The sequence below is a fragment of the Tachyglossus aculeatus genome, chromosome 1 (genome assembly GCF_015852505.1).
Source record: "Tachyglossus aculeatus isolate mTacAcu1 chromosome 1, mTacAcu1.pri, whole genome shotgun sequence".
Classification (NCBI taxonomy): domain Eukaryota; kingdom Metazoa; phylum Chordata; class Mammalia; order Monotremata; family Tachyglossidae; genus Tachyglossus; species Tachyglossus aculeatus.
In genome coordinates, this window is record NC_052066.1 from 19,630,596 (window position 1) to 19,655,092 (window position 24,497).

The following is a 24,497-nucleotide window of genomic DNA, read 5'->3' on the forward strand; positions in this document are numbered from 1 at the left end:
AATACGATTGATGATGATGATGATGATACAAATTGGCAACATATAGAGACAGTCCCTACCCAACATTGGGTTCACAGTCTGAAAGGGGGAGACAGAGAAAAAAAAACCAAACATACTAACAAAATAAAATAAATAGAATAGATATGCACAAGTAAAATAAATAAATAGAGTAATATTTATTCAACCGACACATTCCAGCTGTAACGAAACCCTCTTGGTTTTACCTTCACAACATCTCTAGAAATCCCCCTTTTCCCTTTCCTCTCCAACCAGTCTGCTGCCCTGCTGTTGCGAGCACTTGTCATTTCCCAACGTGACGACTGCATCAGCTTCCTCTCTGACCTCCCTGCCTCCTGACTATTCATTCCACACTTCACTCTGTTCCCAGGATCATTTTTCTAAAAAAAAAAGTTCAGTCCGTCTCTCCCCACTCCTCCAAAAGCTACCAGTGGTTCTCCTTTCACCTCTGTATCAAACAAAGACTCCTTACCGTCTGCCGAAAAGCACTCGATCAGCTCTCCCTCCTAACTCACCTCGCCCGTCTCCTACTATAACCCAGCTGGCACTCGCTGCCCTTTGTACCTCAAGCTCGTCTATCCCACCACTGATCCCTTGTCCATGTTCTCCATCAAGTCTGGAACTCCCTTCCCTTTTCTATCCGACAATCTCCTCTGCATCAACGATGCTGTTGGCCGTGGACGCCTTTAAGCACCAGCCCCACACTTTCTGACATTCTCCTATTTCCCCCATCCATAATCGATTTTAATGTCCGTCTCCCTCTGTAGACCGTAAGCTCCTTGTGGCAGGATATGTTGCCAACTTGTACTTCCAAGCGCTTGGTACAGTGCCCTGCACACAGTAAGCGCTCAATAAATACGATTGATTGATTGATTGAGTCACATTAGAGAAGCAGCGTGGCTCAGTGGAAAGAGCCCGGGCTTTGGAGTCAGAGGTCATAGGTTCAAATCCTGGCTGACCAGTTGTCAGCTGTGTGACTTTGGGCAAGTCACTTAACTTCTCTGTGCCTCAGTTACCTCATCTGTAAAATGGGGATTAAGACTGTGAGCCCCCTGTTTGACACCCTGATTACCTTGTAACCTCCCCGGCGCTTAGAACAGTGCTTTGCACATAGCGCTTAATAAATGCCGTTATTATTATTATTTACCACCTCTGTTGTATTGTGCTTTCCCTATTGCTTGCTACGGTGCTCTTTCCTTAGTAAGTGCACAGTTAATGCCATTGATGGCTAAGGCCTTTGGCTGCTTATTTCACTCATGCATTGAAGCAGCGTACAGGGTACACATGGTTTTAAGCGAGGCCTGCTATTGATGCCTGAGGAAGAATGACAAGCCAAGCCTGCAGTGGTTTCTGATCCTGGGAAACCGACTTGCATTCATTTTGGCAGTGCGTAAAAGGCCCACTGGACTTTGAAAGGGAATAACTTGGTTGAAGCCTTTAGGGCGATTACTCACTTGAAAAATCAAACACACCTCTGATGCTTTGCGGAGTGGGAAATGAGATGTGAAAAAAATACAGCAAAACAACTCTTTGCCCAAGTGGTGTTTTGTTTTTGGGTTGAAGCCTATGGTAGCATTTTTCGTATTTAAATGGCTGTATGTGAAAATGATTGGCCTGTGGATATATGTATATACCTGTATATATCTATATATGTTTGTACATATTTATTACTCTATTTATTTTCTTGTACATATTCTATTTATTTTATTTGGTTTATATGTTTTGTTTTGTTGTCTGTCTCCCCCTTATAGAGTGTGAGCCCACTGTTGGGTAGGGACCGTCTCTATATGTTGCTAACTTGTACTTACCAAGCGCTTAGTACAGTGCTCTGCACACAGTAAGCGCTCAATACATACGATTGAATGAATGTGGATGAATGACTAGCAAATAATATTGATTTTGGTTAAGGTTTAGTACAGTTGACGTATTAGTCGAACACTACATCTTATTGGCTCTTGTTTTTTTAAGCAAGGGCATTAAATATAGACAACACACACAATTCCGTACCTGCCAGGGAAAACAAGGAGATTAATTTCTTGTTAATACAAATTCTAGAAGTAATGGGCTAAGCCTAGCACTTAAATGATTCAATTCCTGTGTTCTGTGACAAGAAGCATGGCCTAGTGAATAGAACGTAGGGCTGGGAGTCAGAAGGATCTGGGTTCTAATCCTGCTCCACCACTTGTCTGCTGTGGGACCTTGGGCAAGTGACTTCACTTCTCTGGGCCTCAGTTACGTAATTCATAAAGTGGTGATTAATGGTGCTTGCCCCATCTTCCCCACAGCACCTGTATATATGTTTGTAGATATTCATTACTCTATTTATTTATTTATTTATTTTACTTGTACATATCTACTCTATTTTATTTTGTTAATATGTTTGGTTTTGTTCTCTGTCTCCCCCTTCTAGACTGTGAGCCCACTGTTGGGTAGGGACTGTCTCTATACGTTGCCAACTTGTACTTCCCAAGTGCTTAGTACAGTGCTCTGCACACAGTAAGCGCTCAATAAATACGATTGATTGATTAACAGATACTGTCATCATCACTTAGTACAGTGCTCTGCACAAAGCGCTCAAAGAATACTACTGATTGACTGATTGATGGAGGAGACCTTCCCTGTGAGATAAAGGAATTGAGCCTGAACACACCTGCCAGGGGTTTAGGTGGCCGTCCTGGAGCATGGAAAGCTTAGGAGTTGTCGCATTTAACACTTTGATCAGCCAGAGGGGGGGAAAAAGAAACCCAAAAACATTGGCATGAATCCTAGAACCTGTAACTGATCATTGTTGTAATTTTCTTTAAAAGTTAGAAGTCAGTGATTGGAGATATGTTCTTGCTCATTAACTCCTATTGAAAGCATTCATTCAGTCATATTTATTGAGTGTTTAGTGTGTGCAGAGCACTGTACTAGGTGCTTGGAAAATACAATTTGGTAAACTCGCAAGTAGCGTGGCTTCGAATACCCTGTTTCTTAAATCGTATTAATCATTGCCGACATTCAAAATCTGACCAAAAAATATATATTTTTTATGTGCAGGTCTTTGATGTGGTTTGGTGTGGTTTGTCAACTTATTTCATACTTGAGAAAGCAAGAGTTATGTTTGCACAGCATATCTTTTTTACAGTATTTAAGTGCTTACTATGTGCCAGGTACTATATTGAGCACTGTGGTTAGATACAGGCTAATGAGGTTGAGCACGGTCCACATCTTCTTAATTCCCACTTTACAGAGGCGGTAACTGAGGCGTAGAAAAGTTAAGTGACTTACTCAAGGTCACTTAGCAGACAAACGGCGGAGCTGGAATTCAAACCCAGGTCCTTCTGATTCCCTGGCCCTGGCTTTGTCTAGTGGAAAGAGCCCAAGATTGTGAGTTAGGAGGCCTATGTTTTCATTCCAGTTCCTCCTCTTGCCTGCTCTATGACTTTGGGGAAGTGACTGAGCTTCTCAGCTTCCTCATCTTAAAAATGGGGATTCAGTACTTATTCTCCCTCTCCCTGTGAAGCAGCGTGGCTCAGTGGAAGGAGCCCGGGCTTGGGAGTCAGAGGACGTGGGTTCTAATTCCGGCTCTGCCACCTGTCTGCTGTGTGACCTTGGGCAAGCCACGTAACATCTCTGTGCCTCAGTTACCTCATCTGTGAAATGGGGATTAAAACCGTGAGCCCCAAGTGGGACAACCTGATTACCTTGTATCTACCCCAACGCTTTAGAACAGTGCTCAGCACATAGTAAGCGCTTAACAAATGCCATCATTGTTATTAGTCAGCCCCCTGTGGGGCAGGGAATCTGTCCGATCTGCTAATTAACCCTTACTAATGCTTGACACATAGTAAATCAATCAATCAATTGTATTTATTGAGCGCTTACTGTGTGCAGAGCACTGTACTAAGCGCTTGGGAAGTACAAGTTGGCAACATATAGAGACAGTCCCTACCCAACAGTGGGCTCCCAGTCTAAAAGGGGGAGACAGAGAACAAAACCAAACATACTAACAAAATAAAATAAATGGAATAGATATGTACAAGTAAAGCATATGTACAAGTAAAGTACAAGTTAAGCATAGTAAATGCTTAACGTACTATTATTAATACTAAACATCAAACCTTTAACAATGTGTAGGGGTATTTCTTTCAAGCCTTTCAAGCTCTCTAACTTGTGTAATAAGAGGCCCTGTTGGAGTTCCATGCCATTGCTTAGTACATTTCTATTTCATGATGAGCTTTATGTTTATAGGGAAGCAGCATGGCCTAATGGATAGAGCACTGGCCTGAGAATCAGAAAGTCATGGATTCTAATCCTGGCTCTGCCACTTGTCTGCTGGGTGACCCTGGGCAAGTCACTTCACTTCTCTGTGCCTCAGTTCCCTCTTCTGTAAAATGGGGATTAAGAGTTGTGAGCCCTTTAGGGGGCAAATGTGTCCAATCTGATTATCTCGTATCTACCCCAGGGCTTAGAACAATGCCTGTCACGTATTATGCACTTAACAAATGCCATGATTATAGTTATTATTGTTTTTTGTTTTTATGGCATTTAATTGCTTACTATGTGGCAGATCCTGCACTAAGCGCCGAGGTAGGTATAAGATAATCATCATCATCATCATCAATCGTATTTATTGAGCGCTTACTATGTGCAGAGCACTGTACTAAGCGCTTGGGAAGTACAAATTGGCAACATATAGAGACAGTCCCTACCCAACAGTGGGCTCACAGTCTAAAAGGGGGATAATCAGGTTGGGCACAGTCCCTGTCCCACACGGGGCTCACAGTCTTAATCTCCATTTTGCAGATGAGGTAACTGAGTCTCAGAAAAGTTAAAAACGATTTGCCCAGGGTCACATACAGTAGAAAGGTGATGGAGCCGGGATGGGAACCCAGGTATTTTGATTCCCAGACCCACGCTCTGTGGGAACTTTAGCAGTAAAAGCCCAAGATTGTGAGTCAGGACACCCATGTTCCAATTCCACCTCCTCTTCTTGCCTGCCATATGACTTGGGGCCACTGATTTAGCTTCTCTGTGAGCCCCATATCGGACAGGGATTGTGTCCAATGCAACATTTTTGTAACTACCCCAGCGCTTAGTAGACTCTGGCGCATAGTAAGTGCTGAGCAAATAGCACTATTGTCATTATTATTATTCTCCGCTTCCTCATCTGTAAAATGGGGATTCAATAGCTGTTCTCATCATCAATCGTATTTATTGAGCGCTTACTATGTGCAGAGCACTGTACTAAGCGCTTGGGAAGTACAAATTGGCAACATATAGAGACAGTCCCTACCCAACAGTGGGCTCACAGTCTCCCTCAGACTGTGAGCCCCATGTGGGGTCCGGGACTATCTATTCTGCTAATTAAAATAATTGTAGTATTGAGAAGCAGCGTGGTTCAGTGGAAAGAGCACGGGCTTTGGAGTCAGAGGTCATGGGTTCGAATCCCGACTCCGCCACATGTCGGCTGTGTGACCTTGGGCAAGTCACTTAACTTCTCTGAGTCTCAGTTCCCTCATCTGTAAAATGGGGATTAAGACTGTGAACCCCACATGGGACAACCTGATCACTTTGTATCCCCTCCAGCGCTTAGAACAGTGCTTTGCACATAGGAAGCGCTTAACAAATGCTTAACAAATGCCAACATTGTTAGTATTTGTGTCATGCTTACTATGTGCTAGGCACTGTACTAAGCACTGGGGTGGATACAAGCAGGTTGGGTTGGGCGTTGTCCTTGTCCCATGTGGGGCTCACAGTCTCAATCCCCATTTTACAGATGAGGCAACTGAGGCCCGGGGAAGTGAAGTGGCTTGCCCAAGGTCACCCAGCAAAGAGGCAGAGCTGGAATTAGAATTCATGACCTTCTGACCCCCAGGCCTGTGCTCTATCACTATACCATGCTGCTTCTCATAATTAACCCTTACTAATGCTTGGCATATAGTAAATGCTTAGTGTACTATTATTTTTAAGACTACTCATTAAACCTTTAACAGTGTGGCAAGGGAACTGCCCTTCAAGTTGAAGGACTGCTCTCTGATTTGTTTGACAGAGATTCTAGCAGAGTTCCATGTCATTGCTTAACGCATTTCTACTTCGTGATGAGGGTTATGTTTGTTTTTTCAATCAATCAATCAATCAATCGTATTTATTGAGCGCTTACTATGTGCAGAGCACTGTACTAAGCGCTTGGGAAGTACAAATTGGCATCACATAGAGACAGTCCCTACCCAACAGTGGGCTCACAGTCTAAAAGGGGGAGACAGAGAACAGAACCAAACATACCAACAAAATAAAATAAGTAGGATAGAAATGTACAAGTAAAATAAATAAATAAATAAATAAATAAATAGAGTAATAAACATGTACAACCGTATATACATATATACAGGTGCTGTGGGGAAGGGAAGGAGGTAAGACGGGGGGATGGAGAGGGGGACGAGGGGGAGAGGAAAGAAGGGGCTCAGTCTGGGAAGGCCTCCTGGAGGAGGTGAGCTCTCAGTAGGGCCTTGAAGGGAGGAAGAGAGCTAGCTTGGCGGATGGGCAGGGGGAGGGCGTTCCAGGCCCGGGGGATGACGTGGGCCGGGGGTCGACGGCGGGACAGGCGAGAACGAGGTACAGTGAAGAGATTAGCGGTGGAGGAGCGGAGGTTGCGGGCTGGGCAGGAGAAGGAGAGAAGGGAGGTGAGGTAGGAGGGGGCGAGGGGATGGACAGCCCTGAAGCCCAGGGTGAGGAGTTTCTGCCTGATGCGCAGATTGATCGGTAGCCATTGGAGGTTTTTGAGGAGGGGAGTAATATGTCCAGAGCGTTTCTGGACAAAGATAATCCGGGCAGCAGCATGAAGTATGGATTGAAGTGGAGAGAGACACGAGGATGGGAGATCAGAGAGAAGGCTAGTGCAGTAGTCCAGACGGGATAGGATGAGAGCTTGAATTAGCAGGGTAGCGGTTTGGGTGGAGAGGAAAGGGCGGATCTTGGCAATGTTGCGGAGCTGAGACCGGCAGGTTTTGGTGACGGCTCGGATGTGAGGGGTGAATGAGAGAGCGGAGTCGAGGATGACACCAAGGTTGCGGGCTTGTGAGACGGGAAGGATGGTAGTGCCGTCAACAGAGATGGGAAAGTCAGGGAGAGGACAAGGTTTGGGAGGGAAGACAAGGAGCTCATTTGTTAAACACTTACTATCTGTCAGGCACTGTGCTAAGCACTGTGGTAAGTACAGGATAATCAGGTTGGACCCAATCCCTGTTCCACACAGGACTCAGTTTTAATCCCCATTTTGCAGATGAGGTAGCTGAGGCACAGAGAAGTTACGTGACTTGCTCGACGTCACAGAGCGGACACGTAGTATATGTTGCGAACTTGTACTTCCCAAGCGCTTAGTACAGTGCTCTGCACAGAGTAAGCGCTCAATAAATACGATTGAATGAATGAATGAATGCGATCGGAACCCAGGTCCTCTAATTCCGAAGCCTGAGCTCTTTCCACTAGCCATGCTGCTTCTAGAGTGAATGTTAATCAGTGGTATTTATTGTCATTTATTGAGTCATACATCAATCTTATTTGAGTGCTTACTGTTTGCAAAGCACTGTACTAAGCACTTGGACGAGTGCAGTACAACAACAGACACATTTCCTGCCCACAGTGAGCTCACAGTGTAGAGGGAGAGTGCAGACATTCATCAATAATAATAATAATAATAATGGCATTTATTAAGCGCTTACTATGTGCAAAGCAGTGTTCTAAGTGCTGGGGAGGTTACAAGGTGATCAGGTTGTCCCACGAGGGGCTCACAGTCTTAATCCCCATTTTCCAGATGAGGTAACTGAGGCCCAGAGAAGTTAAGTGACTTGCCCAAAGTCACACAGCTAAGTGGCGGAGCCGGGATTTGAACCCTTGACCTCTGACTCCAGAGCCCGTACTCTTTCCACTGAGCCACGCTTCTTCATTCATTCGTTCAATCATATTGAGCGCTTACTGTGTGCAGAGCACTGTACTAAGCGCTTGGGAAGTACAAGCTGGCAACATATAGAGACGCTCCCTACCCAACAATGGGCTCACAGTCTAGAAGGGGGAGACAGACAACAAAACAAAGCATATTAACAAAATAAAATAAATAGAATAAACATGTACAAATAAAATAGAGTAATAAATCCTTACAAACATATATACAGGTGCTGTGGGGAGGGGAAGGAGGTAAGGCGGGGGGGATGGGGAGGGGGAGGAAGTGGAGAGGAAGGAGGGGGCTCAGTCTGGGAAGGCCTCCTGGAGGAGGTGAGCTCTCAGTAGGGCCTTGAAGGGAGGAAGAGAGCTAGCTTGGCGGATGTGCGGAGTACTGAGCGCTTGGGAGAGTACAACAGCACAGAATTAGCAGACAGGTTTCCTGTTGGAACAGAGAGCATTGGAATTGGATCACAAAGAGAATGGCCGTCTCCAAATTGAGTCATTTGAACACATAAGAAACCTACACTCTTAACAACCGAATGGTCTTTCCAACCCACTGTTCTGTTTCTGACAGTGGAAACCAGAGGATACCTGGAGCAACATTCTGCTGATTTTTGCCCTCCAAGGAATCCTTCCTCCTACTGAGGGATGTGTTTTTTAAGATCCCTAACTTTTCCTCCCTCCTCTAATAATCCATTGTGAATTGAGCCTGTCTCGAGCCCACCGATGCTTTCCGCCTGCCCGACTGCCCATGGTACTGCGACGTGGGAAGAAAAGTTTCCTTTTCTGTGCCTTGAAATGGCCACCTTCGAATTTCAGGGGGCGAGTCTCACAGTTCCGTTTTGGGACTCGAAGAATTGGAAACTTCAGGGTAGGGATTATGTCTTCCAACTGGGGTGCTCTGCACATGGTCGGGTACTCCAAAAATGCAATTAGTTGGTGAATAACAATTCCCTGCTTTCTCTGTCCGTATCCTTCATGATTTTATTAACTTCATTCATGTTCTTTCAGCCATCATCTTGAGGTGTTGAATATTTTTACTCTTTTTCTGTGTGGGGGCAGGCGGGGGTTGGAGGCAGGGGATGGCTTCATCCTCCTCCTGCTTTTAATTACCTTTCCTTGTATGCTTTTTAACATTATGTCAGAGTGTCAGCATTATGTCAGCATTATCCCAGCCTAAGCCCCCTTTTTCCTCTCCTCCTCCCCATTCCCCCTGCCCTACCTCCTTCCCCTCCCCACAGCACCTGTATATATGTTTGTACGGATTTATTACTCTATTTATTTCACTTGTACATATTTACTAGTCTATTTATTTTGTTAATGATGTGTATTTAGCTCTAATTCTGTTTGTTCTGACGACTCCACACGTGTCCACATGTTTTGTTTTGTTGTCTGTCTCCCCCTTCTACACTGTGAGCCCGTTGTTGGGTAGGGACTGTCTCTCTATGTTGCCATCTTGTACACCCCAAGCGTTTAGTACAGTGCTCTGCACATAGTAAGGTCCCAATAAATATGATTGAATGAATGAATGAATTATGTGGGGCTAAAAATTGCAGGCCTACATTGCATGGCTTTATATAGTGGTAAAACGATGCTTTCTATTTTTGGCCACTGTCTGTTAGGTCAGCTAGCTTTTGGTTGTTTTTGAGGTATTTGCCAAGTGCTTACTATGTGCCAGGCACTGTATAAAGCACTAGGGTAGATACAAGGTGATCAGGTTGGGCACAATCCCTATCCCACATAGGACTATGGAGTCATATTGCTTGAATTATTTTTCCCTAAATGCATTTTGTATTTTTGGTGGATCTCTACTGCTGGATCGGGATGTAGCTTTGAAAGAACTACGAGTGGCAGCGTGGCCTAGTGGAAAGAGCATGGGCCTGGGAATCAGAGGACCCGGGTTCTAATTCCAGCTCTGCCACTTGTCTGCCATGTGACCTTGGGCAAGTCGCTCAACTTCTCTGTGCCTCTGTTTCGTCATCTGTAAAATGGGGATTGAGACCAGGAGCCCTATGTGGAACAGGAACTGTGTCCAACCCAATTATCTTGCTTGTACCCTAGTGCTTAGTACGGTGCCTGGCACATATTAAGTGCTTAACCAACACCACTATTATTCTTATTATTATTATTATCATTATTAATAAATAGAATCAAAGAGGGGAATCAATTCAAGTATGGAGAGGGCCAGACTTTTAGTCAAGGGCACTGTTTTTAAGGTTGATGGAATTAAGATTATGAGCATGGATCTTGTGCAGAATAAATATGACACCCAAATCTACATCTCTGCCCCTGCTCTCTCTCCCTCCCTTCAGGCTCGTGTCTCCTCCTGCCTTCAAGACATCTCCATCTGGATGTCTGCCCGCCATCTAAAACTCAATATGTCCAAGACTGAACTCCTTATCTTCCCTCCCAAACCCTGCCCTCTCCCTGACTTTCCCACCACTGTTGACGGCACTACCATCCTTCCCGTCTCACAAGCCCACAACCTTGGTGTCAACCTCGACTCCGCTCTCTCGTTCATCCCTCACATCCAATCCGTCACCAAAAACTGACGGTCTCACCTTCGCAACATAGCCAAGATCGGCCCTTTCCTCTCCATCCCAACCGCTACCCTGCTGGTTCAATCTCTCATCCTATCCCGACTGGATTACTGCATCAGCCTCCTCTCTGATCTCCCATTCTCCTGTCCCTCCCCACTTCAATCTAAACTTCACGCTGCTGCGCGGATCATCTTTGTGCACAAACGCTCTGGGCATGTTACTCTCCTCCTCAAAAATCTCCAGTGGCTGCCAGTCAACATATGCGTCAGGCAAAAACTCCTCATTCTTGGCTTCAAGGCTGTCCATCACCTCGCCCCCTCCTACCTCACCTCCCTTCTCTCTTTCTACAGCCCAGCCTGCACCCTCCGCTCCTCTGTCTCCGCTAACCTCCTCACTGTGCCTCATTCTCACCTGTCCCACCGTCGACCCCCGGCCCACGTCCTCCCCCTGGCCCGGAATGCCCTCCCTCCCAACATCCGCCAAGCTAGCCGTCTTCCTCCCTTCAAAGCCCTACTGAGAGCTCTCCTCCTCCAGGAGGCCTTCCCAGACTGAGCCCCCTCCTTCCTCTCCCCCTCCCCATCCCCCCGCCCTACCTCCTTCCCCTCCCCACAGCACCTGTATATATGTTTGTACAGATTTATTACTCTATTTGTTTTACCTGTACATATTTACTATTTATTTTATTTTGTTAATATACTTTTTGTTGTCAGTCTCCCCCTTCTAGACTGTGAGCCCGTTGTTGGGTAGGGACCGTCTCTATATGTTGCCAACTTGTACTTCCCAAGTGCTTAGTACAGTGCTGTACACACAGTAAGCGCTCAATAAACACGATTGAATGAATGAATGAAATGGAAGACCAATTTAAGAAGGCCGGGGAAATAGATTGGGATGCACGGGCAACTTGGGAGAGAAATTTGCACTTAGTTTACAGGGTGAGGAAATCACAGGATGGATTTCTACGATAAAGGGGGAAAATAATTTTTGGGAGCAATTTGAGAAGGCTGATTGCAAATCCACCTTTAAGAAAGATTGCATTAGCAAGGGATGAGTTTCCTGAGAGGTGAAAAGCAATATCTGGATTTTACTTCATGATGTCCTCGCAATACCTCCGGAAGTAGGCTTTAGTGATAGACAAGATCTGTGGGAGGCATTCTGTAAAACTACTGCTGGTCTCAGAACCCTCTGCTAATTATCTATCGATAATTGAAGTGGTTTTTTTTCTGATTTTCATATTACAGTCCTTGATCAATCCTTTCAGAATCAGTAAAAAATATCCCATTTCAGTTTCCAAGACTAGACTTAAAAATACCCAGAGAGATTTAAGCTTTTCATTGCCATAGATTCAAAAGACTTTTTTTAAAAATGCAAATTCATGGTAACTAGTAGCAAAGCTTTTTGTTAACTTAACACTAAGGAACTCCAACTGTAGCTTTAAGGTTTTAAACCCCTGCCTCGGTGTCCAGATTGAGGGTATGGTTGAGTGCACTCTTCAGATTTCACTAAGCAAACTAGTTAACCCAGAATTAGCCTATCAAAACCACATTACATTGTCCGGTTTATAGTTATGTTTCTGTGATTTACTTAATATTGTACATAAGTGGAGGTTATGTGAAAGTCCCTTAAAAAATTAGTTGAGGAGGCTAAAGCTCTGAAAAATTCATAAGGCTTTATAGCTCTTTGTGAAATTTGCCTAACAAAAGCCTTGTAATTGGCTATTGTAGCTGTCGTCAAACTCCTGATTATTTATAAGGGGATTTGGAACTCGGAAGAATCCAGGCCGCCTCTGTGATCTTTGTACTCTGACAGAGAACCAAGGATTGCATTGAAAATGGTCGGATTGCCATTGAAAGGAGAAGATTCTGCAGAGGTTATTTGGAATCTCCCACTCTTTTTTTCTCTCTCCTCTGTCTTTTCTCTTACTGCCTCCCCCTTATCAGTAAAGAGTGGAATTGAAAAGGAGATCCTCTTTGTCACACCCAGATAAGCATAACTGATTCCAGGTTTTAAGAGAAGTGGTTAAATCGTGAGGTTTGGCTTGCATTTAAAATTAGCACAGAGTGACTACAGACTGACCTTTGGAAACATTGAAACACGTAAAATGAAAAAAATCTCGACACAAAATTTAAAAATAATGTAAAGGCCCCACACGCCTCTTTGTAAAAAGGTATCGGATTCTTCTAGTAAAACTGAGATAAAAAGAATACAAGGTTTAGGCAACTCATGATTCAAGAAATTGGGGAGGATATGGGTATTGGAGTCTATTTGATGCAAAATCCTTATCCTAGCTAAGAGTTCCTATTTCTTTCCCGACTGGATCTTTTGCTGGAATTGTTAACATTCCATAACATCAATTTGTGTAAATCTCCATTTGAGTTCTGTGAACATCCTTTGGTGGTATGACGAAACACCAGCCAGTGAAGTGAAGAAATGGGGGCTGTATATTTCATAAATGGGGCAATCAATCCCTTAAAATGAAGTAGTAATCAGTATGCTGAGTCACTTGGCAGGAGGAATATAATTGTGTGTAATTGCAATTTTTTGTCAATTTCTGTCAGAACCAAATACTATCTTGAAGGCAAATCTTACTCCTCTCAGATAGGCTGGGAGAGAGGTCTTTGTGGAAGAAGGACATGTTTCTGAGCCAGAAAATTCTTGTTGGATCCCTTTCCTGATTGCACACATTTAGATTTTATTGCTATCGGGTTTATGACAGGAGTTGAAAATCACCCAGACAGGGGCTGCAGGAATAGATAAAGGTTTGGAAAAAGCTATCCCTGGGGAAAGTATCAAAGTTAAGATAACTTAGATTTTATAGAAAAGAGACCACTTATTATGTCTTGCTTACAGTCTTGGAATATCATTGTAAGGAAGGTAGTGACCAGCTTTTCTCTACCTCTCACTGAGAGCAAAACAAGAGGCTTATGTAGTAGAAAGACCTCAGACATATGGATAAACCTCAGGCAGTAAAGCTTGTTTGCAGGGACAAAGTCCACGAAGGGAAGTTACAGCATTTTCTTCCTTGGAAACTTTTTCCCCACAAGCCTTCCCTGATTAATTTACAGCACTCGAAATCATTCAAACACACCGTCAAAACATCTGTATCACTTATGTAGTTATTTATATCCCATCCTAATTTCCTTCCCCTCTTTATCGCCTTCGTGCTTAAGGCAAATCCCCTAAACACATACCCCCACCTCCACAGCACTTATGTACGGATCCGTGTACCGTGTTGCTTCCCTGTCCTGTAAATTATTTTAATGTCTGTATCTCTTGCTAACTTGTAAGCTTCTTGAGGGCAAGGATGGTCTCTCCTAAATGTATTGTAGTCTCTGAAGTGCTTCAAAATAGTGATCTACCTACAATAAGGGCTCCATAAATACCATGATTGATTGATTGATTATACCTATCCACAGCACTTTTGAAAATGTTTATTCAGTTGTGCATTCAGTTATTTTGATTACTCTGTAATTTTTTTTTTACATGTGCTTTATCCTTTAAAGTGTAACCTAGATGTAGGCAGGGAATGTGTCACTCCTTTGTTTTGTGTCTCCTAACCTCCCAGCACGGCTTAGTGGAAATGGCACTGGTTTGGGAGTCAGGATGTGGGTTCTAATCCTGGCTCTGCCACTTGTCTGCTTTGTGACCTTGGGCAAGTCACTTAACTTCTCTGTGCCTCAGTTACCTCATCTGCAAAATGGGGATTAAGAATGTGAGCCCCATGTTGTCCAACTTTTTAACTACCCCAGCGCTTAGAACAGTGCTTGGTACTTAGTAAGTGTTCAACAAATGCCATTATTATTATTAGTAGCAGTAGTATTGTATTGAATGCTTACTGTGTACATTACACTGTACTAAGCCCTTGGGAGAATATAAGACAACACCCAGTAGGTGCTCAACAGATGTTATTATGGCTACTTTAGAAGAGGCTATGGCCTTGTGGATAAAGCATGGGCCTGGGCATCAGAAGGACTTGGGTTCTAATCTCAGCTCTGCCATTTGTCTGTTGTGTGACCTTGGGCAAGTCACTTAACTTCTCTGTTCCTCAGTTACCTCTTCTGTAAACTATGGATCAAGACTGTGAGCCCCATGTGGGAAATGGACTATGTCCAAACTGATTAGCTTGTATCTACCCCAGTGCTTAGTGCAGTGTCTGGCACATAGTAAATGCTTAACAACTACCATATTAAAAAAATATATATAGTGTGCTATCTAGGGATGGTCATGTGTGCCAGCAATATGATGCAGTATCTTTCCCCGGGAAGTTCTTCCAATTTTCTTTATAGCAAAATGTTTTTGAAAGTGAATCTTTTTAGGACCCATGGTTTTAAGCAAGACATCCGAACTAAAAATGAGTTTGACGTTGCGCCCCCACCCTACTACCTTGGAAATCATCATCAGTCGTATTTATTGAGCGCTTACTATGTGCAGAGCACTGTACTAAGCTCTTGGGAAGTACAAATTGGCAACATATAGAGACAGTCCCTACCCAACAGTGGGCTCACAGTCTAAAAGGTGGGCTCACAGTCTAAAAATCATATTCAACAGTGTGGCTCAGTGGAAAGAGCACGGGCTTTGGAGTCAGAGGTCATGGGTTCAAACCCCGGCTCCGCCAATTGTCAGCTGTGTGACTTTGGGTAAGTCACTTAACTTCTCTGGGCCTCAGTGACCTCATCTGTAAAATGGGGATTAAGACTGTGAGCCCCCCGAGGGACAACCTGATCACCTTGTAACCTTCCCAGCGCTTAGAACAGTGCTTTGCACATAGTAAGTGCTTATTATTATTATTATTATTATTTCAGTTCTACTCTGACCTACTTGTTTTCCCTGTTGATCCCAAACAACAGCATCTGGTTCTAGGGAACCTTAGGAATCACACCTAAGAAGTCTGTCCCAATCAATCAGTCAGTGGTATTTGTTGAGCGCTTTCTTTGTGAGCACCATATTAAGTGCTTAGGAGAGTACAGTGCAGCAGATTGGGTAGATCAGTTCCCTACCCACAAGGAGCTTATACAGTCTGCGGAGTTGCGGGGGCAGTAAGGCAAAATATTTGCTCTGTAGAAGAATTTGTGCATTGATCCTCTTTGGAATGCAGAATAATAATAATAATAATGTTGGCATTTACTAAGCGCTTACTATGTGCAAAGCACTGTTCTAAGCACTGGGTAGGTTACAAGGTGATCAGGTTGTCCCACGGGGGGCTCACAGTCTTAATCCCCATTTTACAGATGAGGGAACTGAGGCCCAGAGAAGTGAAGTGACCTGCCCAAAGTCACACAGCTGACAATTGGCGGAGCCGGGGTTTGAACCCATGACCTCTGACTCCAAAGCCCGTGTTCTTTCCACTGAGCCAGAATGAAATGTGGCCTCTTGAAAATTTTAGTTATTTTTTACCTAGTATTGGGGAGTTAGGACTTGAAATACAGTTAACCCAGGAGAACTCTTTTCAATCAATCAAGGGTATTTATTGAGCACTTACTGTACTAAGTGTATGGGAGTGTACAGCAGTATAGAGTGGGTAGTCACAAACACTTGCCAACTCTTCCTTTAATTTCAAGATAGTCATCCTTTCCTACACCATTCCAATATTTGCTCCTCTACACTGTAAGCTTGTTGTGGGCAGGGAACATGTCTAGCAACTCTGTTATTAGTAACAATAATAATAATAATAATAATAATGATATTCATTAAATGCTTATTCTGTGTCAAGCACTGTTCTAAGCACTGGGGTAAATAGAAGCTAATCAGGTTGGTCATGGTCTCTGTCCCACATAGGGCTCATAGTCTTAATCCCCATTTTCCAGATGAGGTAATTGAGGCACAGCGAAGTGAAGTGAGTTTCATTCGTTCATTCAATCATATTTATTGAGCACTTACTATGTGCAGAGCACTGTACTGAGCACTTATAATGGTATTTGTTAAGCTCCTACTATGTGCCAAGCACTGTTTTAAGCACTGGGGTAGATACAAGGTTATCAAGCTGTCTCACATGGGGCTCACAGTCTTAATCCCCATTTTACAGCTGAGGTAACTGAGGCACAAAGAAGTGAAGTGGCTTGCCCAAAGTCACACAGCTGACAAGTGGTGGAGCCGGAATTAGAACCCACGAACTCTGACTGCCAAGCCCGGGCTCTTTCCACGAAGCCAAGCACTTGCCTGTTGGGTAGGGACTGTCTCTCTATGTTGCCAACTTGTACTTCCCAAGCGCTTAGTACAGTGCTCTGCACACAGTAAACGCTCAATAAATACGATTGATTGATTGGGGTCATACAGCGGACAATAATAATAATATAATTGGCATTTGTTAAGCACTTACTATGTGCAAAGCACTGTTCTAAGCACTGGGGAGGATACAGGGTGATCAGGTTGTCCCACGGGTTCACAGTCTTAATCCCCATTTTACAGATGAGGTAACTGAGGCACAGAGAAGTTAAGTGACTTGCCCAAGATCACACAGCAGACATGTGGCGGGGTTGGGATTCGAACCCATGACCTCTGACTCCAAAGCCCTGGCTCTTTCCACTGAGCCACGCTGCTTCTCTAGACAAGACAAGACAAGTGGCAGAGTCAGGATAGAAACCAGGTCTTTCTGACTCCCAACCCCAGGCTCTTCCCACTAAACCATGCTGCTTCTCTACAGTGCTCTGCCCGTAAAAAGCACTCAATAAATACCATTGCTTCATTTATATATAAATAAATACCATTTGCTGCACGGGCTTTGGAGTCAGAGGTCATGGGTTCGAAAATCGGCTCCACCACAAGTCTGCTGTGTGACCTTGGGCAAGTCACTTAACTTCTCTGAGCCTCAGTTCCCTCATCTGTAAAAATGGGGATTAAGACTGTGAGCCCCACGTGGGACAACTTGATCACATTGTATCCCCCCCAGCGCTTAGAACAGTGCTTTGCACATAGTAAGCGCTTAATAAATGCCATCATTATTATTATTATTATATATAAATCAAAATCCCCAGCAACGCTAACCCTGCACAAACCCCTTTCTTAATTTAACAACTGTGGGGGTTTTTTATGCACTTATGTCCCATTCACTGTTCGAAGCGCTGGGGACGATACAAGGTAATCAGGTGGGAAACAGTCCATATCCTTTATCAATCAGTCATATTTATGGAGCACTTACTGTGTTCAGAGCACTCTACTAAGTGCTTGGGAGAGTACAGGACCAGAAGCAGTGTGGTCTAGTGGATAGAGCACGGGCTTGGGAGTCAGAAGGACCTGGGTTCTAATCCCAGCTCTACCTCTCGTCTGCTGTGTGACCTCGGGCAGGTCACTTCACTTCTCTGTGCCTGTTACCTCAGTGCCTCAATATAACCATGGGGCTCACAGTCTTAATCCCAGTTTTGCAGATAAGGTAACTGGAGTGCAGAAAAATGAAATGACTTGCCCAAACTCGGAAAACAGACAAGTGGTGGAGAGCCAAGGTCCTTCCGACTCTATATACCTGTATATATGTTTGTACATATTTATTACTCTATTTATTTTACTTGTACATATCTATTCTATTTATTTTGTTAATATGTTTGGTTTTGTTCCCTGTCTCCCCCTTCTAGACTGTGAGCCCACTGTTGGGTAGGGACCGTCTCTATATGTTGCCAACTTGTACTTCCCAAGCGCTTAGCACAGTGCTCTGCTCACAGTAAGCACTCAATAAATACAATTGATTGATTGATTGATTGACTCCCAAGCCCGTGCCCTATTTGGACACACTGCTTCCCAAAGATATCGAAGTATTAGTTGCAGAACTGGACAGCTGTTTTGTTCTAACGTTTTATAGAATTCGTTTGGAAAGCTTTTATGACTGCAAGAGAAAGCACTTTCCAAGCTGGTTCGGCACAGATTTTGTGGAATGTTTTGTTTTGTTGTCTGTCTCCCCGATTCCAGACTGTGAGCCCGTTGTTAGGTAGGGATTTTCTCTATTTATTGCTGAATTGTACTTTCCGAGCAGGTAGTACAGTGCTGTGCACATGATAAGCACTCAATTAATACGATTGAATGAATGAGTGAATTATCACCAGTCTCGTGAACGCAGTGCCTTGCATTTAATGATAATGATGGCATTTTTATTAAGTGCTTACTATGTGCAAAGCACTGTTCTAAGATCTGGGGGGATACAAGGTGATCAGGTTGTCTCACGGGGGGCTCACAGTCAACCCCCATTTTACAGACGAGGTAACTGAGGCCCAGAGAAGTTAAGTGACTTGCCCAAGGTCACACAGCTGACAATTGGCGGAGCCGGGATTTGAACCCACGACCACTGACTCCAAAGCCCGTGCTCTTTCCACTGAGCCAGGCTGCATTTAGTTGCTGCTCGATTTAAAGACCATTGGTGGCGAATTATGAATGTACCTTAGTCGATGATACTTTCTCTAAACTCTCCATTAATTCCTGTCTTAGAATATTTTTTATGCTATTTGTTAATCACCTCCTGTGTGCCAGGCACTGTACTGAGCGCTGGGGATGGTACAATAATAATAATAACGATGATGGTATTTGTTAAGTGTGTATTATGTGCCCAGCACTGTACAAGGTTGTCAGACTGGACAGTACTTGAGATTCTTTTAAGGAAGGGGAGTTATTTGAATTAACACAATCTAGCCGGCCTCGATGACTCTGTAATATTTTCCCATATTAAATTTCTAGGTCTATTTGAAAGGAAGAGGCAAGCTGTGCAGTTTTCTCCAAGTAAAGAATGGTGGCCAGTCTGTCCTGAGGAAACTGAAGTAACTTCTCAGCCATCGTAAGTACCAGGACAAAAGCATAAATCATGGTTTAGTTCCTTTATTGCATTTTCCCAAGCGCTTAGTACAGTGCTCTGCACGCAGTAAGTGCTTAATGAATACAATTGAATGAATACTAAAAATCTACCTTTGTAGTTTGTCTTTTTTTATCTTGGTTTTTCATTTTTGACTGTTGTCTGAGACTACTGTAGCAGGTGCATCGCTTAAAACCTCCGCAGTGCACCAGCGTTGTACAAAACCAAGATATGGTCTCTGATTTCGAGGTGTCTCTCTCCCCTCTCGATAAAGATTAATTTACCTGGCAAAGGTAGATGAAATTCATGGAAGAAAGTGACTTTTGCCAGTGTTCCATAATGCCAGTTTTAGTACTCAGCCACTGCATGGCTTTGGACAAAGAACTGTAAGATCTTTATGGAATAGAGAAAAGATACTTCAGCTGTTAAAGAATTTACAATATAAATATGTAATTGACATTACATAAGCAACATGTCTCTACCCAGACCAATGGTACCACGAAGCCAAATGGGTTCTGAAGACAGCAATCCTCCTAATTGGCGAATTCCTTCAAAAATTGGCCTCTCTGAGCTGGCTCATCCAAGTGACTGTGACCTGAGCCTTGGCGATTGATTCATTCAATTGTGTTTACTGAGCGCTGGATGGTAAAATATAACAGACACATTCCCTTCCCACAATGAGCTTATAGTCTAGAGTGGGAGACGGACATTAATGTGCATAAATTACAGATCTGTACACGTAAGTGCTGTGGGACTGGGAGGGCGGTGGTGAATAAGGGTGGCGCACAGGGGAGTGGGAGTAGGAGAAGAGGAAAGGGGGGAGGACCACTTGGAGGAGATGTGCCTTCAATAATGCTTTAAAAGTTGGGGAGAGTATTGTTGGATTTGAAGTGGGAAGGTGTTCCAGGCCAGAGGGAGGACTTGGGCAAGGAGTTGGCGGTGAGATAGTCGAGTGAGAAGGTTGGCAGTAGTGAGATGAGGTAGGAGGGGGCAAGATGATTGACTGCGTTAAAGCCAACAGTGAGGAGTTTTTGTTTGATGTGGAAGTGGATGGGCAACCCCTGAAGTTCTTGAGGAACGGGGAAACATGGCTTGAACATTTTTGTAGAGAAATGATCCAGCATCAGAGAGAAGTACGACTTGGAGTGGGGAGAGACAGGAGGCTGGGAGGCTAGCAAGAAGGCTGATACAGTAATCAAGGCCTCATTTCTGGCACTGCGAGCCAGGGCTATTTGGCCCTGGGCAAGTCACTTAGCTTCTCAGTACCTCAGTTTCCTCATCTGTTAACTGGGGATTGAGACTGTGAGCCCCACACGGGGCAGGGACTGTTTTCAACCTGACTTTCTTGTATTCACCCTAGCACTTAATACAGTGCCTGGCTCATAATGATAATAATAATAATAATAATAATGGCATTTATTAAGCGCTTACTATGTACAAAGCACTGTTCTAAGCGCTAGGGGAGATACAAGGCGATCAGGTTGTCCCACGGGGGGCTCACAGTCCTAATCCCCATTTCACAGATGAGGGAACTGAGGCACAGAGAGGTTAAGTGACTTGCCCAAAGTCACACAGCTGACAAGTGGCAGAGCCGGGATTTGAACCCATGATCTCTGACTCCAAAGCCCAGGCTCTTTCCACTGAGCCACGCTGCTTCTCTAAGTGCTTAACAAATACCACAGTTATTACCACTGTTGTTATTAGTAGTAGTAGTATTTTGATGGGAACAGTGCTTCTGGAACAGCTGTTTCCAGTCCTGCCTTGCTGCACCATAATCTGTCAATGAATGGTATTTATTTATTTTTTGACCATGTACAGACCAATTTACTAAGCACCTGGAGGAGTTCAGTATATCAGATATAGTAGACATGCTCCCTGCTCAAGGAGCTTAGTATACATTTAGTCATACCGACCAAATCCTTGTTTTTTTCATTATGCTATTTGTTAGGTGCTTACTCTGAGCTAGGCACTGTACTAAGGTGGGGAGGATACAAGGTAATTAGGTTGGACACAGTCCCTGTCCCATGTGACGCTCGGCATCTCAATCCCCATTTTGCAGATGAGGGAACTGAGACCCAGAGAAGTGAAGTGACATGCTCAAGGACACAGGGCAGACAAGTGGGGGAGCCGGAATTAGAACCCAGGTCCTTCGGGCTACCAGGTCCCTGCCCTATCCACTAGGCCTCACTGTTTTTCAGCAGTTAGAACAGTGCTTTGCACATAGTAAGTGCTTAATAAATGCCATCATTATCATTATTATTATTATTATTATTATTAATATTTCACCCAGTAATGACACGCTATCCGACCTTGGCTTCACAGACTCCGTCCTCTCCTGGTTCTCCTCTTATCTCTCCGGCCATTCATTCTCAGTCTCCTTTATAGGCTCCTCCTCCCCTTCCCATCCCCTTACTGTGGGGGTTCCTCAAGGTTCAGTTCTTGGTCCCCTTCCGTTCTCTATCTACACTCACTCCCTCAGTGAACTCATTCGCTCCCACGGCTTCAACTATCATCTCTACGCTGATGACACCCAGATCTACATCTCTGCCCCGGCTCTCTCCCCCTCTCTCCAGGCTCGCATCTCCTCCTGCCTTCAGGACATCTCCATCTGGGTGTCTGCCCGCCATCTAAAACTTAGTATATCCAAGACCGAACTCCTCATCTTCCCTTCCAAATCCTGCCCTCTCCCTGACTTTTCCGTCACTGTAGACGGCACTACCATCCTTCCCGTCTCGCAAGCCTGCAACCCGTCACTGTAGACGGCACTACCATCCTTCCCGTCTCGCAAGCCTGCAACCTTGGTGTCGTCCTCGACTCTGCTCTGCTCTCTCGTTCACCCCTCACATCCAATCTGTCATTATGCCATTTGAAGATGGGAAGAGTGCCATATCTGCCACATATGATGAGAAGCGGCATGGCCTAGTGGATAGAGCACGGGCCTGACAGTCAGGTGGTCATGGATTCTCATCCCAGCTCCACCACCATTCATTCAAATCATATTTATTGAGCGTGTACTGTGTCCTGAGCACTGTACTAAGTGTTTGGAAAGTACAATTCAGCAATAAAGAGAAACAGTCCCTGCCCACAGCGGGCTGAGAGTCTTGAAGGGCGAAGACAGCAAAACAAGTAAACTGGCATCAATATAAATAAATAGAACTTTAGGTATATACCTATATACATAAGTACTGTGGGGCAGGGGGGAGAGTAAAGGGAGCGAGTTGAGGTGACGCGGAAGGGAGAGGGAGCTGAGGAAAAGGGGGGCTTAGTCTGGGAAGGCCTCTTGGAGGAGGTGAGCCTTCAGTAGGGCTTTGACGGGGGAGGAGTGCTGTCTGGCCTTGGGCAAGTCACTTCACTGTGCCTCAGTTCCCTCATCTGTCATATGGGGATTGAGACTGTGAACCCCATGTGGGACAGGGATTGGGTCCAACCCGATTTGCTTGTATCCCTCCCAGAGCTTAATAAAGTGCCTGGCATATAATAAGCGCTCAACAAATACCACGATCAGTATTATCGGTATTATCAGACCGTGGTGTCATCCTCGACTCCGCTGTCTCCTTCACCCTTCACATTCAATCCATCACCAAAACCTGCCGGTCTCACCTCCGCAACATTGCCAAGATCCGCCCTTTCCTCTCCATCCAAACCTCTACCTTGCTGGTTCAATCTCTCATCTTATCCTGACTGGATTACTGCATCAGCCTCCTCTCTGATCTTCCATCCTCCTGTCTCTCCCTACTTCAGTGTATACTTCACGCCTGCTGCCCAGATCATCTTTGTGCAGAAATGCCCTGGACATGTTACTTCCCTCCTCAGAAATCTCCAGTGGCTGCCTGTCAACCTACGCATCAAGCAAAAACTCCTCACTTTCGGCTTCAAGGCTGTCCATCACCTCACCCCCTCCTACCTCACCTCCCTTCTCTCTTTCTACAGCCCAGCCCGCACCCTCCGCTCCTCTGTCTCCGCTAACCTCCTCACTGTTCCTCGTTCTCGCCTGTCCCACCATCGACCCCCAGCCCACGTCCTCCCCCTGGTCTGGAATGCCCTCTCTCCGCACATCCGCCAAGCTAGCTCTCTTCCTCCCTTCAAAGCCCTACTGAGAGCTCACCTCCTCCAGGAGGCCTTCCCACACTGAGCCCCCTCCTTCCTCTCCTCCTCCCCATCCCCCCTGCCCTACCTCCTTCCCCTCCCCACAACACCTGTATATATGTTTGTACAGATTTATTTATTTATTTTACTAGTACATATTTACTATTCTATTAATTTTGTTAATGATGTGCATTTAGCTTTAATTCTATTTGTTCTGACATCTTGACACCTGTCCACTTGTTTTGTTTTGTTATCTGTCTCCCCCTTCTAGAGTGTGAGCCTGTTGTTGCGTAGGGACCGTCTTTATATGTTGCCAACTTGTACTTCCCAAGCGCTTAGTACAGTGCTTTGCACACAGTAAGCACTGAATAAATACGATTGAATGAGTGAATGAATATTATGGTGATGTGGGAAGAAGCTCCAAATGGGAGGGGGGACATGAGGTTGACAGTGAGAGGGCTGAGAGCGGGGGACAGTTAAGCAGGTTGGAATTAGAGTAAGTGTGCGGGCTGGTTTGGGAGAGAGGAGTGAGGAGAAATATGGAGGTAGAGAGCTGAGTGAATGCCTTCCAACCCACGGTGAGGAGTTTCCACTTGGTTTGGAGAGCGATGGACACTCGCTGGAGATTTTAAAAAAGTGATACTGCTACCATTCCCGGTGAGGCGTAGCGAAGAGACGACAAGCACCACAGCTTGCTCCAAGTCAGGCACCTTTAATTCATTCAGTTGTATTTATTGAGCGCTTACTGTGTGCAGAGCACTGTACTAAGCGCTTAATCCCATTCGCCCCAAGGAGGGCTCAGCACAGGACCGCCGCTCCAGGCACAGAGCGATCCGCAAAGTGGACCTTACACGGGTGAGGTTTTAACACATCCTTTCCTTTGCACAAACCCAACCCCGGTTGACATAGATAGCTCACCTTGGCCCTCCCGAAGATGCCTCCCACAGGAGCGAACCCTCCTTAGCCCCCGTGCTGCCCGTCAGGTTCCGGGGCCTCTCACTGATGGCTGAGCACAAAGGTGGCATCCCTTGTACTCCGATGTCTCTGTTCATCTCTCTTAGTCCCTCCTCCAATGGTCCGTTGATCTCCTTCCTCCTTGTGGCCCAGTCTGCCATCTTAGGGCCATGTAGACAAGAGCCTACTTAGAGCCAAGTAGACAAGTAAGG

At 44.9% G+C, this 24,497-nt stretch overlaps 1 protein-coding gene across 1 annotated transcript in view; it reads left to right on the forward strand.

Moving 5' to 3' along the window:
* RALB (RAS like proto-oncogene B) overlaps nt 1-24,497 on the forward strand; it is a 212,150-nt gene that overhangs the window by 131,172 nt on the left and 56,481 nt on the right. The window contains exon 3 of the mRNA XM_038747084.1: nt 19,134-19,230. The gene's annotated coding sequence lies outside the window, so the exon portion shown is untranslated. The remainder of the gene's footprint in view (nt 1-19,133; nt 19,231-24,497) is intronic.